Source organism: Carya illinoinensis, chromosome 3 (assembly GCF_018687715.1).
Source record: "Carya illinoinensis cultivar Pawnee chromosome 3, C.illinoinensisPawnee_v1, whole genome shotgun sequence".
Classification (NCBI taxonomy): domain Eukaryota; kingdom Viridiplantae; phylum Streptophyta; class Magnoliopsida; order Fagales; family Juglandaceae; genus Carya; species Carya illinoinensis.
In genome coordinates this window covers 51,682,506-51,696,983 of record NC_056754.1, presented here as the reverse complement: position 1 = coordinate 51,696,983, position 14,478 = coordinate 51,682,506, and positions in this window count along the sequence as shown.

Sequence of the window (14,478 nt, the reverse complement as noted above, 5' to 3'; positions counted from 1 at the left end):
TGTGTCAAAAATGGGTAAACATTCTTCAGTCTTTTTGACTGCTTTACGAATAGTTTCCCTTGCTTCTTCAGTGAGATATTTATCCCACCAAGCATGAAGCATTCCTGAAAACCCGTTGGTCAGGACATTAACTATCTCAGTCTGGTTGAGATTGTTGTTAATGTAAGAATTAGCAACTGTAGACATACGATTCAGAGTATTGAGGATTTTTTGCTCAGAGAATCCATCAATAGTCCATTCATACATTTGGTCAGCAGATACGGAGAATTGAGATTGGAAATCTCTTTCTTCGTACTATAAATCAAGAGGAATGGGTCTAGAAGACCAGTTCTTTGTGAGACCTATGGATTTAATGTCTCTCGAATAAATTCTGGCAAGTTCGGGTCTTTCAACTTGAAAACCCTGAAAATTCTTTTCAAGTAAATCAATTTTTTGTGTTAAGGAATTATCAGACAAAGAAACATCATCATCAGAATCATTCCAAGTATGCACAGAAAAAGAATCATTAAAATCAACCCCTGGGCTGTTTCTGTCTATTTTAGAAATAGAGGATTTTTCTTGCTTAATTTGAGCAAGCATTTGATCAATTTTACTCAAAGTACTAGCTGTTCCAAGATGAATCTTAGGCCTATTCTCTGGTAAAATAATCAAAGGTTTTCCAACCATTTTCAAACTTATTGGAGCAGGTTTCTCAGAAACAGGTTTTTCAACTTTATCCTCTATACGGTCAAGTTGTTGACCTATTGTATGGAGGGTTTAGTTGACAAAATTATTTTGTTCGATAATCTTTTTTGTTTCATTCAAAACATTTTCATTCGGACCTGGATCCAAGATTTTAAAAGGTGAACCTTTCACTTTTTTTCCTTTAACTAAAACAAGGATGGTTTGTAAAGAAGGGTGGCTAGTTTTTATACCTTTCTTGTCTTCTTCTTTAGTAAAACTTGTTTTTAAAACATTTAAACTTTTTTTTGAATCATCCTTCTTAGAAGTATAATGATTTTCAAGAAAATCAAAGAATAAGATGTGTTTGTTAAGCTTATACATATTTTTCTTCCATTTCCTTCAAATCTTCTGTTTCTTAGGGACTGAAAAGTTTGGATGATAAGTTTTTCACTTATCACGATTTTTAGCAGAGTTAAAATCATATCAATTTCAAGCAAATCAGAAGTTATATCATAATCTTTGTCTAGTACCGTTAATTGGTGATAGACAGGAGCAACCATATCAGAAGCCGTGGGAGATGTTGATTCAGCATCTTCTACTTGTACTTCTTCTTTTATGGATTTACCTTTAGATTTAAGATCATCTTTGGTTGAATAGTAAGCAGAGGTAACCTGGAGCTCAGTTGAAATTCCTTTCAACTTTAGGTCTTGGTCGGAGGGTTCTTCTTTTGAGTGAAGTTCCCTAATCATGATGGGATGGACATGATTCTTACGATCCTTCAAGTATCTTTTGAGATTTTCATCTCTTAGATCTTGGTCCGAGCTAAAAGATGACCTAGAACCAGCAAAAGAATTTCTTCTTTCTTTGATCAAAGGTCGGTCAAAGGAAATCTTTACAATACCATCAAGATATTGATGGATATAACTAAGATCTGGGTCATGGGAAGGAACTTCTATTGGAGGAAGTTCTTGTTTAAGGACCCCTTCTTCTGGAAGATTTACATCTTTCCAAAAGAGCATCTTAGGTGTTCTGATGTTGGCGTCCGAAGTTGAAATATACATCAGAAGGGTCTCATTTTTGGAGACTTAATCTTAGCCTTTGGCTCAAGGCTAGTGCTTAAGATTTTGTAATAAATACAGTAAACTAAGGCCATTGGTCTACTACCTTCAACCATATCAAAACTAGAGGTTTGGATGTTTAAAGTTAGAACATACAACATATTTTTATCAAATAAATCAACAGTTAAATCAGGATAGCAATTAAAATGAACATGTCCATCTATTAGAGAAGTTTGAACTACTCTTAGAACACTGTCATCAAACCTTTTGAATCTGCCATCACGTAAACATAAAAGAACAGAAGCATTAATACCCTTCCTAATTAAAGGTCGGATAGCAACTAGGCCTGGGGTCCGACTCCGACGAAGTCGGAATCGCGATTTCCGTCCTCTGACTCCAATTGGAGTCGGAACTGAAAGTTCACTTCGACTCCAACTCCGTCGAGGGTCAGAGTCTGACTCTGATAGGAATTCGAAGTTCGGAACTCTGATCGGAATTCGAGTACTTCCGATTGAAATCGGGCTTTGACCTCCGCCCGATTATGATTCCGAGCCCTAACTAATATATATATATATATATATTATATAAATAATACATATATATATTATATAAATAATACATATTACATCTTTAAGAAATTCCTATACAATTGTTCAAAACATTGATAATAGTCTAAACAATCTATTCCAAACATCTTCCAATAGAAAAATAAAAACATCTTCCAATACAGAGGTACTCCAAAACATTTTCCAATACATCGTGGTTTGTCGTTGGTGATACCTAAAATTAAAATGAAAAGTCACAATCAATAAAAAGGAAAAAAATGATTCAAAAAATTTATTATTGCTAAAAATAAAATTTGATTATCATTTCTCACCAATAAAATTAATCACGAGTTTATCAACTTAGCCACACTCAAAGTATCAGTCATCGGCAAGTATGCTAGGGTTCACAATTATATCTATGAAATCATGAAAAGTATAAGGTTAATAGATTTATGAAATCATAAAAATAATTAAATAAATCAATTAAAATACTCAAATAAAGTTACCCGATTCAAGCTTATAGCTATTAGCATCAAAGCCAATGGTATCTAGTCCAATGGGCATATCACTTAACCAGTTCTGTGTGCAAACGAGGGCCTCTACAGTTGACGATGACAATGAACTCTGGTAAGAATCCAATACTCGACCTCCAGTACTAAATGCTGACTCAGAGGTAACGGTAGTGATTGGAATGACCATCACATCTCGGGCAATACGAGAAATGATCTGATACTTGGTGGAATTAACCTTCCACCAAGTTAAAAGCTGAAATACATCGCTAGGTACATCGACCTCTTCCATAAAATACCGTTCAATCTCAGAAGTACACTGCATAATATTCCTCGTTACAACGAGTTGATGATACTAATTCACAATATTGTAACCTCGACAAGGTGGATTTAATGAGTCATCTGAGCTACGGTCATTGAATTGAGGTGTCGTAGTCGAGTGTGAGGTGCTCGCTACGAATGAAGGCTGACCACTATTATTGTAGTGGGAATATAACTCATCAAGATCCCTTTTAAGCGCTGTAATAAACCGTGCAACCTTCACTACCCCCATTGTGGAATTTGTCCAAAATTCTATCAAGGCCAACTTATATCGGGAGTCAAGGATCACAACCACAAAAGGTAATCTATTTATTTTCTCAACATCCCCCCAATATTTATCATATTTGGCTTGCATCCTCATAGCTATACCAGATAAAACTCCGCATCGATCCGTACAACCTTCTTGCAAGTGGTAGTGAAGCTCCAAGAGCTCGCTAAAGAATAAGTTTGCAGTTATATATGCGGATCCAGATATTCGCATAGTCATATTATAAAAAACTTGTAAAAATCTCACAAAGTGCCTCACACTAGTCCAATCATGTGTGTCTGGTGCACCAAGCCCCTTTCCTGCAGGCTCCAATAAAGCATACTTAAGGCCCCCATCCTCGACCTCCATTCGCTCGAATGTTCTTTGGTACTTTTGTGCCACATCCAACATGAGGTATGTTGAGTTCTATCAAGTCAGAACATCCAAGCACAATGTTTTAGAACATGAAATCCCAAGCTGGCTTGCTATTGTCTTGAACTTTGACAGCCTTTGAGGGGAAGCCCTCACATACCGCACAATGTTGCTGACTCTGGTAATGGAATCGTCAACCTCTTTTAACCCCTCGTTGACAATAAGGTTGAGGATATGAGCACAACATCGAACGTGAATAAATTCATGGTTGCGGATGACATCAGCTTTCATACTTGTATTCCTCTTGAACCTTTCAATTGCAGTGTCATTGGCACTGGCATTGTCAACTGCAATACATAAAACCTTTTAAATTCTCCAATCCTTTAAAAAATCATCCATCAATGCCCCAATTGATGCTCCCTTATGATCAATAATTTCTTTGAACCCAATAATCCGTTTTCTCAAATTTCACTCACTATCGATGTAGTGTGCTGTGATACACATATAAGAAATGTTCTGTATGGAAGTCCATGTGTCAGTCGTAAATGACACTCTCTGGCTAGTGGTAGTGAACATCTTTTTCATCTCCGCCTTCTCTTTTGCATGCTTCTTCATACAATCTCGCATTACCGTATACCGTGATGGCAATAGAAATTGTGGCTCAATAGTCTTGACAAACTTTCGGAAGCCTTTTTTATCGACTATGGTAAAAGGCATCTCATCTTCAATTATCATCTTTGCAAGCATATCCCTCACCAATTTTTCAATGTATTGAGGGATGACCATTTTCTTAATTACTGTACCATCAATGGCCGTAGAAGCTTCGTAACTGAGTTTAGTCTGATCAGTGGCTGTCTCTCCCTTCGACATTTTATATCGCTGGCAACTACCAAGATGGGCTATTAAGACAGAGGTGCCTTGCTTCTTTGAATGACATCCACAGAGTTGCCTACAGTGGTGGCATCTCGCCTGTGGGTTCTCACGATTACCAGAAATCTTGGTAAAATCCTCCCATGTCCAAGACCTTTTTCTAGTAGTTCGTGGCTGAGATGAAGCTGCAGATGGAGGTGGTAGATCTCCAATACCCATCTCCTCATCCTCATCTTCTATGTCCACTGGCATTGGGAATCGGCTACTTGCACAAGATGTAGCTGCTTTAGAAGTGGGTTTAGATCTCGGTGTCAGTGACAGGATTGGGGCACTTGGATTCCCTTCTGACCTTCCACTAGGTGAATCCTCCATATCTATCAAAAATAAAATAAAATAAACAGTTAATATAAATAAAAAATAAAAAACTTGAAGGCACAAACTTTTCATGCAAATGGCAGAACTATGATGTCAAACTTTTCATTATCTAAAAACCATTTTTTAGGTAAATTAAGGTCTTTCCAAATAATTGGTCGTTGTACTTTAATACTTTCATAATTTATGTTTGTTTGGATTAGAAGAGTTTTGTCTTTGGGGCTGTTTACTAATGCATGAACATTAAGATTTGTTTTTTATTTATTTTTAATGAACTTTTAATATATCTTATATATTAATGCTAAGTCGTGACTTCCTTCTAATATATGTCATATCGTGATATTTTGATATTTAGTGTCAAAGCTTTCAAGATATGGGAATCTTTTATAGACTTGGAGTGAAATGTGGAAAACAATCAATTAGTGGATTGGTCCACATCCAGAAGAAAAAGTATAGATAAATATTTCGGAAATGAGAGAAAATTATCAATGAATCTTCATACAAGAAAGATAAAGGCAAACTAAAATGATAGAAGCCATGTCTCTACAAGGGTCATGGGGACCTATGGGTATGCAGCACCTGAGTATATGATCATAGGTACCTTAAAGTTTACAGCTTTGTATACCTTCACCTATTGTCTAAAAGCCTGAACTATCTACAAATTTTTTAGAAGACTGTTAAATCGTTGGCATAGAAAGTCGAGAAGTAGTTTCAGTTCAAATGGAAAATACATCTATAATATGTCAACCAGAAGGGGAAAAAAATATGGCGACCAGAAGTTATGGGTATCATCCGCTCCTTTAGAGAGAACAATCATGGTGCAGCATAATTTAGATTCTAATGGAACAAATGCTGCCACTGCCAATTGATAAATCAACTGGAATATATCTTCATGAGGACAGATGAGACGCAAAGCCACTTTCTTTCTCTACCCACCCATTCAACTTTATAGAATCTGAGGTCAATTGGTTATTCATAATTGAGTATTTGATTTTGCCTACAAATCTGAGGTGAAGACCTAAAACTTTTTTAACATGATTTGAACAAAAATGGAAATATTATTAGGCTTACCTAAATTGTAGATCTTAACAAAAATTTTGATAAAAATATCTTTGGAAGACAGGTCCCAACCCAACTAAAAGGTACAGAAATTTTGATAAAATATTTTGACTAACTTCTAGGAGCTAAGACCTTCTTTACTAAAAGGAAAAGACAGGTCCCAACCCAACTATCTGGAAATTTTTGTAATTAGCCATTTATCTGTAGCTGAATTAATTCGTTTCTTTATAGACATGCTTCTAATGATAAAACTTGGAAAAAGAGTAAAATAAATTACTTTTTCTTCAAGCTTCTGTCTTTTCAAGGAAGTTTGACAATATTAATTGAGTAGTAGCCATGACATTAGAGGAAGTTGTATTGAAAACTACATACTCTCCAAAGGTTATTCTGTTTTGCGATCTCAAGTCCAATTTGGGTACCATTAGATCCCAAGTTTCTCATTCTAGTTCAAATTTAAAGCTTTTTAACTAAATTCCTCCATTAATCTCTCTACATGGGGTTGCAAACTTATCTGTTTATCTGGTACCTGTAGTAGGTCTTTGGCTAATCAAAACCTTCAAAAGCTGTGCTTATTGGGTTGGTGGAAATAATTTTATTCCCACATTCAAAAGCTATCCTTTATGTATATAACACTTATCTTCTTTTAATCAAAGATAAATATGCATGTTCATTTTGCTGATATCACGGAGAGATCCAAAGAAACATTATGAACGAGAATAAGTACTAAATAAATTCTAGACAAATTTAAATTCACATACTATGAGAATAAATAAGATAAATAAAATACTAATTATTAACCCTAAGTGGATGTAATTTCGGTCGGAGTACTGAGGAGTGAAGCGTGGTGCCTTTGGTAGCGGCACAGTGATTCTGTGAAGACGGTGCCGTGGGCACTGGGCAGCGGCACAGTTTCGACTCTTTTGAAGGCGGCACAAAGAACAAATGAAGGGAACCAGAAGACGAAATGAAGAAGAATGGAGAAGAAGAAAGGGGAGGGCGGCGGTTGAGTTTCTGAGCAAGGGATCGGGAACTGGAAGACGGAAGACAAAATGAAGAAGAAATGGGCATTGCCGCAAGGGTTTAAATTTACTAAGCAAACGACGCCATTCCTATTTTAAGGAACGTCGTCGTTTAAGTTGCCCGAGGGGGGGGGGACAAAGATTCAAAACGACGTCATTTTGAATCTTTGTTTTTATAAAATAAAAGGTCGGAGTTCGGAGTAGGAGTTCAGAGCCCCCGTGGGCTCCGACTTCGACCTCCGACCTCATTTTCGGAGTGCTTCCGATTCTGACTCCATGTTCCGAATATTCCGACTCCGCCAGAGTCAGGTTCAGAACGGAATTCGGTCGGAGTCGGAATTTTCAGAAATTTGAACACCCCTAATAGCAACTTGAACAGAAGCAATATGCATAAATTTGAAACCTTTTTCTTGAAAAGATTTAATCATTTTCTTTTGAAATAAAACACATTGTTCATGTGTTTTGAAAACAGAAACAGTTTGTTCTATGGTTTTCACCTGTAACAAACTCTTAAACTTTGTTTGAAGCCAAGTGCGAGAATAAAGAGAATCAATTTTAATATTTGGCAAGTGCCATTGATTAGTATTATCTAAATCATTTTTTAAAATTTCACAATCTTCTTCATTAATAACATCAGGAGGCATACTTGACCTGAAACTAACAGATGAACTAGATCTAAACATCTTGCTCATCTTGGTAACAACTGAAACAAAACTCAGGTCCTTCCTAGACCTAGGTCTTTTCCTTTTCCTAACTGCATGACTTACACATACTAGATGGTCACAACATCAAAGCATCAGCTCTATATCCCTAACGTCCTTCAATCGCCTACCCCGGCTAACACGGACCACACGGGACTTCGGAGACTTACGAATGATGTATTCAACTGCGGTGGTGTACAACAAGAAAACTGAAAAAAGATAACTAGATAGGAAAAATAGAGTGTTTCTAGAAGTTATCAAGGTTAGAAAATAGTCAAGATAAAGATCAACAATTAGCAGCCAGAACCAGAAAGTGGCTCTGATACCATAAAAGTGGAATTAAGTGAAGATCGGAAAGAGATGAAGATAAAGAGTTCAAAGATTAATCGCAAGAATTAAATATGAGCAGAATATGTGGAGGCTCAGCCTTCCAATGCATGTAATGTCAAAATATTAAATTCGAACTTGAAATAAACTTTCAAAATATTATTAATGAAAGTAAACAAACTTACAAGCTTGAGATAAACAAAGAAGAAGAGAAAAGAAATTATAAGCTTGAAGTAAACTAGGAAGCAGTTCAATTCTTCTTCTGGATTGAAGATGATTTCTTCTTTTGCCTTGACGAAGAATTCTGAGAATCTGAAACTTGATCACTTGAACCTCGGATATATACACACACACACATATATATATATATATATATATGTCTATATATCTATGTATATTGAACTTGGCTTTTAAAAACCTTTTAGGACAAAACTGGCTTGAATTCAGATATAAGAAAAGATGGTTTTAGATGAAAGATGAAAATTGAATAAAATATTATTAGAATATTATTTTTTAATATTATTATTGTTTTGAGATTTGAAAAAGTTGAATTGTTTATTATATTTTGTGTGAAAATTTAATAAAGTTATAATGATAAGATGAGATGAGATAAAATACTTTTCGAATCCATATGGAGCCTTAAGCTTCTAAGAAAAAATAATGCCATGCGAGAAATTCTTTATTTATTTATTTATTTGAAAAGTAATATATTTTAGTATGGTTAGTTTAGGTTTACATTTACACACAAAGATGGTTGGAATAAGGTCCAACAAAAATACACCAACAGCAACAAGCTAGGGTCAGGCCTCATGGATTAAAAAAAAAAAGGGCCTACTAAAGTAACACAAATTCTCGCGAAACTGGGTTGAGACTCAAAACCACATAAAGCTCGTGTCTGGAGAAGAAGGAAGAAGAAAATGTTGCTCCCGAGCCCAAACCATGCAAAGTTTAGGCCCTATCCCAAAAAGAGATAAGAAGACTACTCTTTAAGGTTGTGTTTGAGTAACGAGATGATTTCAGATTTTCTATAAATAGTAACTAAAAAGTAATGAAAAATATTAAATAGTGGTGAATAGTAATACAAAATAGTAAAAAATAAGTGAAAAGTAATGATAAAATAATAAATAATAGTGAAATATTTTACTTTACCATCCAAAACAGTCCTAATCACCACAAAATAGTGCCTCCCCGTGTCCAAACGAGGTTACTGAAATAAAATAAGTCTTATAATTATCGAGTTAGAGTTGAATCTCTCATCCTCGTTCCATTCCTCCATTTGGTGACCTTTATATATATCTTTATATATAAAAAGAGCCTATCTAACGGAAATTTGTTATTTTAACAAAAATCTGTTGTTCATCTCATTTTTATTTCTTTATATTTGATTTTGCATTATTTACAAGTACTCTTGAATCAACTCTTGTTTTTAATCGAAAAATAGTAATTAATGATTAACTATTAATGTCAAATCAATATAATGAGATGAACCAATAAAATAAATGTAAGTGCCTTCATGTGTAAACGCTGATTGTTAGCTTTCTCGATGGATATATGGATTAATGGGCCTCCTATATATATCTATATATTTTTTGTAAGGGTTCATATATATCTTTCTATAATATAAAGCCTCTATCTCACTGCTACAGTAAATTTCTAATTCCATTTTTGTTTCTTCCACTTTTTGTGTATATTGTCTGTGCAATTCTCTTTGAATTGCATTTATTAGATAATTATTTTAGTCTGTTGACAGTCCACTCATGTTCTTTCCAGTCCACTTATGTCCATTTCCAATACATGATTAAGTAGCTGTAAGTACAGCCTGTTCATAATTAGTGCATGCCTACAGATAACGTGTATAGGTAGACTGAGGAGGATTTCTATAGCTTCCTGGTCAGTGCATCAGTGCATGCGTACAGTAACCTGGTCAGTGCATCAGTGCATGCATACAGTAACATTTAATATTTAAATCTGCATACAGTAACGTTTAAGACATGCATGTCTTAGACGTGCTCTCTGCTGAAAAAGGAACAAATCATAGACATGCATACGGTAACCCACTAAAAAAATCATAAAATACAATCTACATGCAGTAAATACAATCTATAAAACACATTAAAAAATTATCCTTAATAATTAGAAAATTCATAAAATACAATCGATCTCATCTAGCCAATAAATAAATCAAAACCTAGAAAATAAATAAAAAATCACAAAAAATATTAAATCGATCTCATTGGGTAAAAAAATAAAATAAAATTCATGTATCTGTTTTACATTCTGATAACTGTACTCATTATTGAAGAAGAAAAATTAAAAGATGAAAAAGAAATAAAAGGCTACTTTCATAATAGTCATGACTCATCACATTCTTTTCAACACTTCTCTACACAAATAAAATTAAATCTATGTCGCAGATTTAAATAAAGAGGCTTTATATAAAACTTCTTTATCTCAATCAATTATAACAATATTAATAATAAAAGCACTACATGTGTATTGCCATCTTCCACTAAATTTTGTCTTCATTTTTTCTTTTCCCATACTTGTTTCATCGGTTTTCCAGCAGAGAGATTTGGTTGCAGCAGTGGTTTTGCAGGGTATTGCCATCTTCCACACTGTATGTATATTGCCATCTTCCGCTAAATTTTGTCTTCTGTATTGAAAACAATGGTGTCAAGTAATTGGGCAGACACAAACATCATATAAATATGACTAAAGATATACAATAATAGATTATAAGTTAGCCACTACCACATCATGAATCTGCAGAGAGTAATATCTTTCATAATAGTCATGGCTCATGTTTTTTCTTTCCCATACCTGTTTCATCGGTTTTCCAGTAGAGAGATTTGGTTATAGCAGTTTATTTGGTTGCAACAGTGGTTTTGCAGGGTGATAGGACGTCTGGATGATTGAGGACAACATGCACCTTAAAAGGGTCTTTATGGCTCATTTGTGTTCACTTCTAGCTTGTCTCGTATAGCCGATTTGGTTTTTCTTTTAGAGATACATATTTCCTTAGTGTTATTTCTTTCTTCATAGTAAGAAAAATCTACCTACACATAATCTGCCTAAGAAAAACTTTTATACTTTCCTGTGTATTCTTACAGTTTGTGGGTCAAAGTGTGGGCTGTATTCAAGACTTTCAGAATTCCACACATTTCTGGTTTTTATCTTTGTAAGAATATCTTTCATTTGTTGTTGTTCAGATTTGTGCTATTTTTTGGTTTGGTTCATGATGGTTCATGCTGTATATAAGAAGGTGCAATATATGAAAAGATCTAAAAACATAATGGGTTCTGTTTTCTGGCTTGGTTGTGTTCTATGCTGTGCTTGGATATATTATTATTAACTCTTACAATGTCTTATTTCTACTTATGTGTTTTACTGTATTTGTTTCCTTAATTCTTTTAATTTTTTTTGTTATGTTCAGTGGTGTCTTTTTGGCTTGGTTATGTTCAATGTTGTGCTTGGTTATATTCTTATGTTCTAAGAAGATGACAAACTCCACACTAAGCAAACCAAAAAGTTGTATTTGTTCTTATTTCTACTTATGTGTTCTGTTGTATTTGTTTTTTTTAAACAATAACATGCAGACCAAAAAATGCATGCAAACCAGAAAAAGTTGTTCTCGATATTGATGAATACATAGATGAGTACATAGATTATAGGGAAAAAAAAAAAAAAAAAAACTTACCCAGATCTGTTCTAGGCCACGTCTCCCTCACATGCATTGTGGTAAAAACCAATGCAAAACAAGAAAAGAAACAAGCAAATCAGCTCAAGAAATAAAATAAAAAAATAGAAAATAAAGAACAATTATATAGATTATAGATAATAACACAGACAAATATAAGCTTTACAACACTGCATTATAAAAAAAATTATATTTTCTAACTCATCTAAAAATCACACATGCAAAAACAGCAATAAGCCAGTTGAAAAAGTATCACATTTATAACTGGCAGCAACAATGTGCAAACCAAAATAATAAAACCCATAATTTTTTTAGGATGACAAGTCATGAGAAGTATTTGTTATAATATATGTTTCTTAATTTCCATGCATCTAAATGTATATATATATTGATCACATCTAAATCTAAAATAAATAGCTTATGGTCTATTGATCACATCAACATTAACCAAGCTAAATTATACATCTATCCATATACAAACTGCAAACCATCATGAACTTCAAACCCAAAATTCAAAAAAAAAAAAAAAACATAAAAACATAACAAGTTACCCTCAGAAAGACACTAGAATAAGGTAGGTGCCAAGACGGGCACAAGTTGTCTGCATGAGAACCTAAGCATGGAAGGTCTTGTAAAGAACAACCCTAGACACAGTTACATTTTGAATTTTCTTATTTGTTAAAAAATCAATCATAATCTCAAAAACTGAAAAACTACATCACCATTCCTCCATTCTGTCAAAAAATAAAATAAAAATGAACGTGCCAGACTGCCAGTACCTAATAACCCTCCCTTGCTATCAACTCTTGTGGAAAAATACACTACCACATCGAGAAAATGTACTTTTTCCTATCAAGTCAGCAAAGGGAGGAGAGAGAAGAGGAGGAGAGAAAGAGAGAGGAGGGGTTGATAACGATGGCACTGTGATTTATAGTTTATACCACTACTCAACAAAGACGACAAAATAGTACCAAGAACTACAAAAAATACACTCCAAATTGTATTTTGCTAATTGTGCCATTGAACATCAACAAAGCAAGCTAAACTAATTTAGTATCATATTAAATTTGTCGCAACCCTAACTCAGCAGCAAAAATTAAAGGGGTAGAAAAGGGCACACCATAAACTGCAATATGTTCAATATCCATCAACATGAAGAGAGTTGCTTAAGAAACTATGCAATTAAAAAGGCAGGTAATTTATTCATGTTGTACCATTACATTAAATTGGAAAACAGATCCATACTTACCAGCGCCTAAAACAAAAAATCAACCGATTTAATTGAAGTAAATGACAACATGGAGAAATACACAATTAAAAAAAATCCATTACACAAGCATATATACCTATATCATAATATTTAAAAAAAAACAAATATACCTATATCATAAGTAGTTTAATTCCTCCACAAATATTTTCACACCAATCAATAAAAGAGATTGCACGAAGTAATTAAGTTAGCCCATGTGCCTCTTTGCGAGCAATGAACCTAATTCAACGTGAAAATATTTTAACAAATTTCTTCTGCCGAGAACTCAAAATAACAACATCAACAACAACACTAATAATAAAAATTGTAAAAAAAAAAAAACTAACAATAATAATAATAACGACAATGATGATGACAACAATAAGGAGTTTTGATACAATAGCTAGAGTTTCTAAGTTGGAGGAAGTGGACGAATAGGAAAACAATTAGGGCTTTACCAGGTAGAACGATAAGAAAGAGCAAGGCAACTAGATATCTAGGAATCCAATAAAAACTCCAATCACAGATCCAATCTATAAACTGAAAACAAAAAGATATATTGATCACCAAAAAACTATCAAATATCAATAACAAGAACAACTCAGATCTGGATAGTAATAAAAATATCAAAATATGATCATCTTAGCCTTACACCTTATGAAAGAGCCATAAAATAAAACCCCATGTTTAAAAAAAAAAACCCAAAACAGAAATCACCAAAATAGAAAATGAGACTCACGGACTTAGGCCAAAAACAGGGGCACGACATGAACAAAAATAGAGAAATAAAAGACCAGACAAATGAGGATGAAAAGGGAATAAAACACAAGCATAAACCCACAAAAATACTAGAGGAAAACCGAGCATGAAAATGGGGTAAAAAAACAGAGCAAGACCCACTGATTTAGTTGTTGGATCATGCACTGGGAAAGAAGATGGAATTGATAAACCAAATAAGCAAACATCCCTCTTTATCTTCCCGAATCCGAGGAAGCCACATCATGAAAGGCCCGATTCAGCCTAGCCAGGTTACAAATCTCCAGCGGGGTCAGGAACAGAAACATGCAGGCCACGCAACTCTCCGGTATGTCCCCCAACCCCGGACCCATCCATTGCATTTTATTCATCTGTTTTTCTCCATTGCATTTTATTCTTTTATTTTTCATCTTCGTCTTCTTCCTTGCTTGCCTCTCTCTCTCTCTCTCTCTCTCTCTCTCTCTCTCTCTCTCTCTCTCTCTCTCTCTCTCTCCACCATTTCTCCTTCATGCCTTGTGTTCCACGGTGAGAACCACCATCTGCCCTCACCTCCATTTCTCCCCCATCTCGTGCTCTATTTTTTGTCCCCAACCCATTCCCTGTTTTAACCTCAAATTGTGAGCATAGCTAAGCCTCTATGCTAACTCCAAACGATGGCCTTCATTCGGCTACATCTACTACGACATGCAAAAAAAAAAAAAACCCAACGCTGT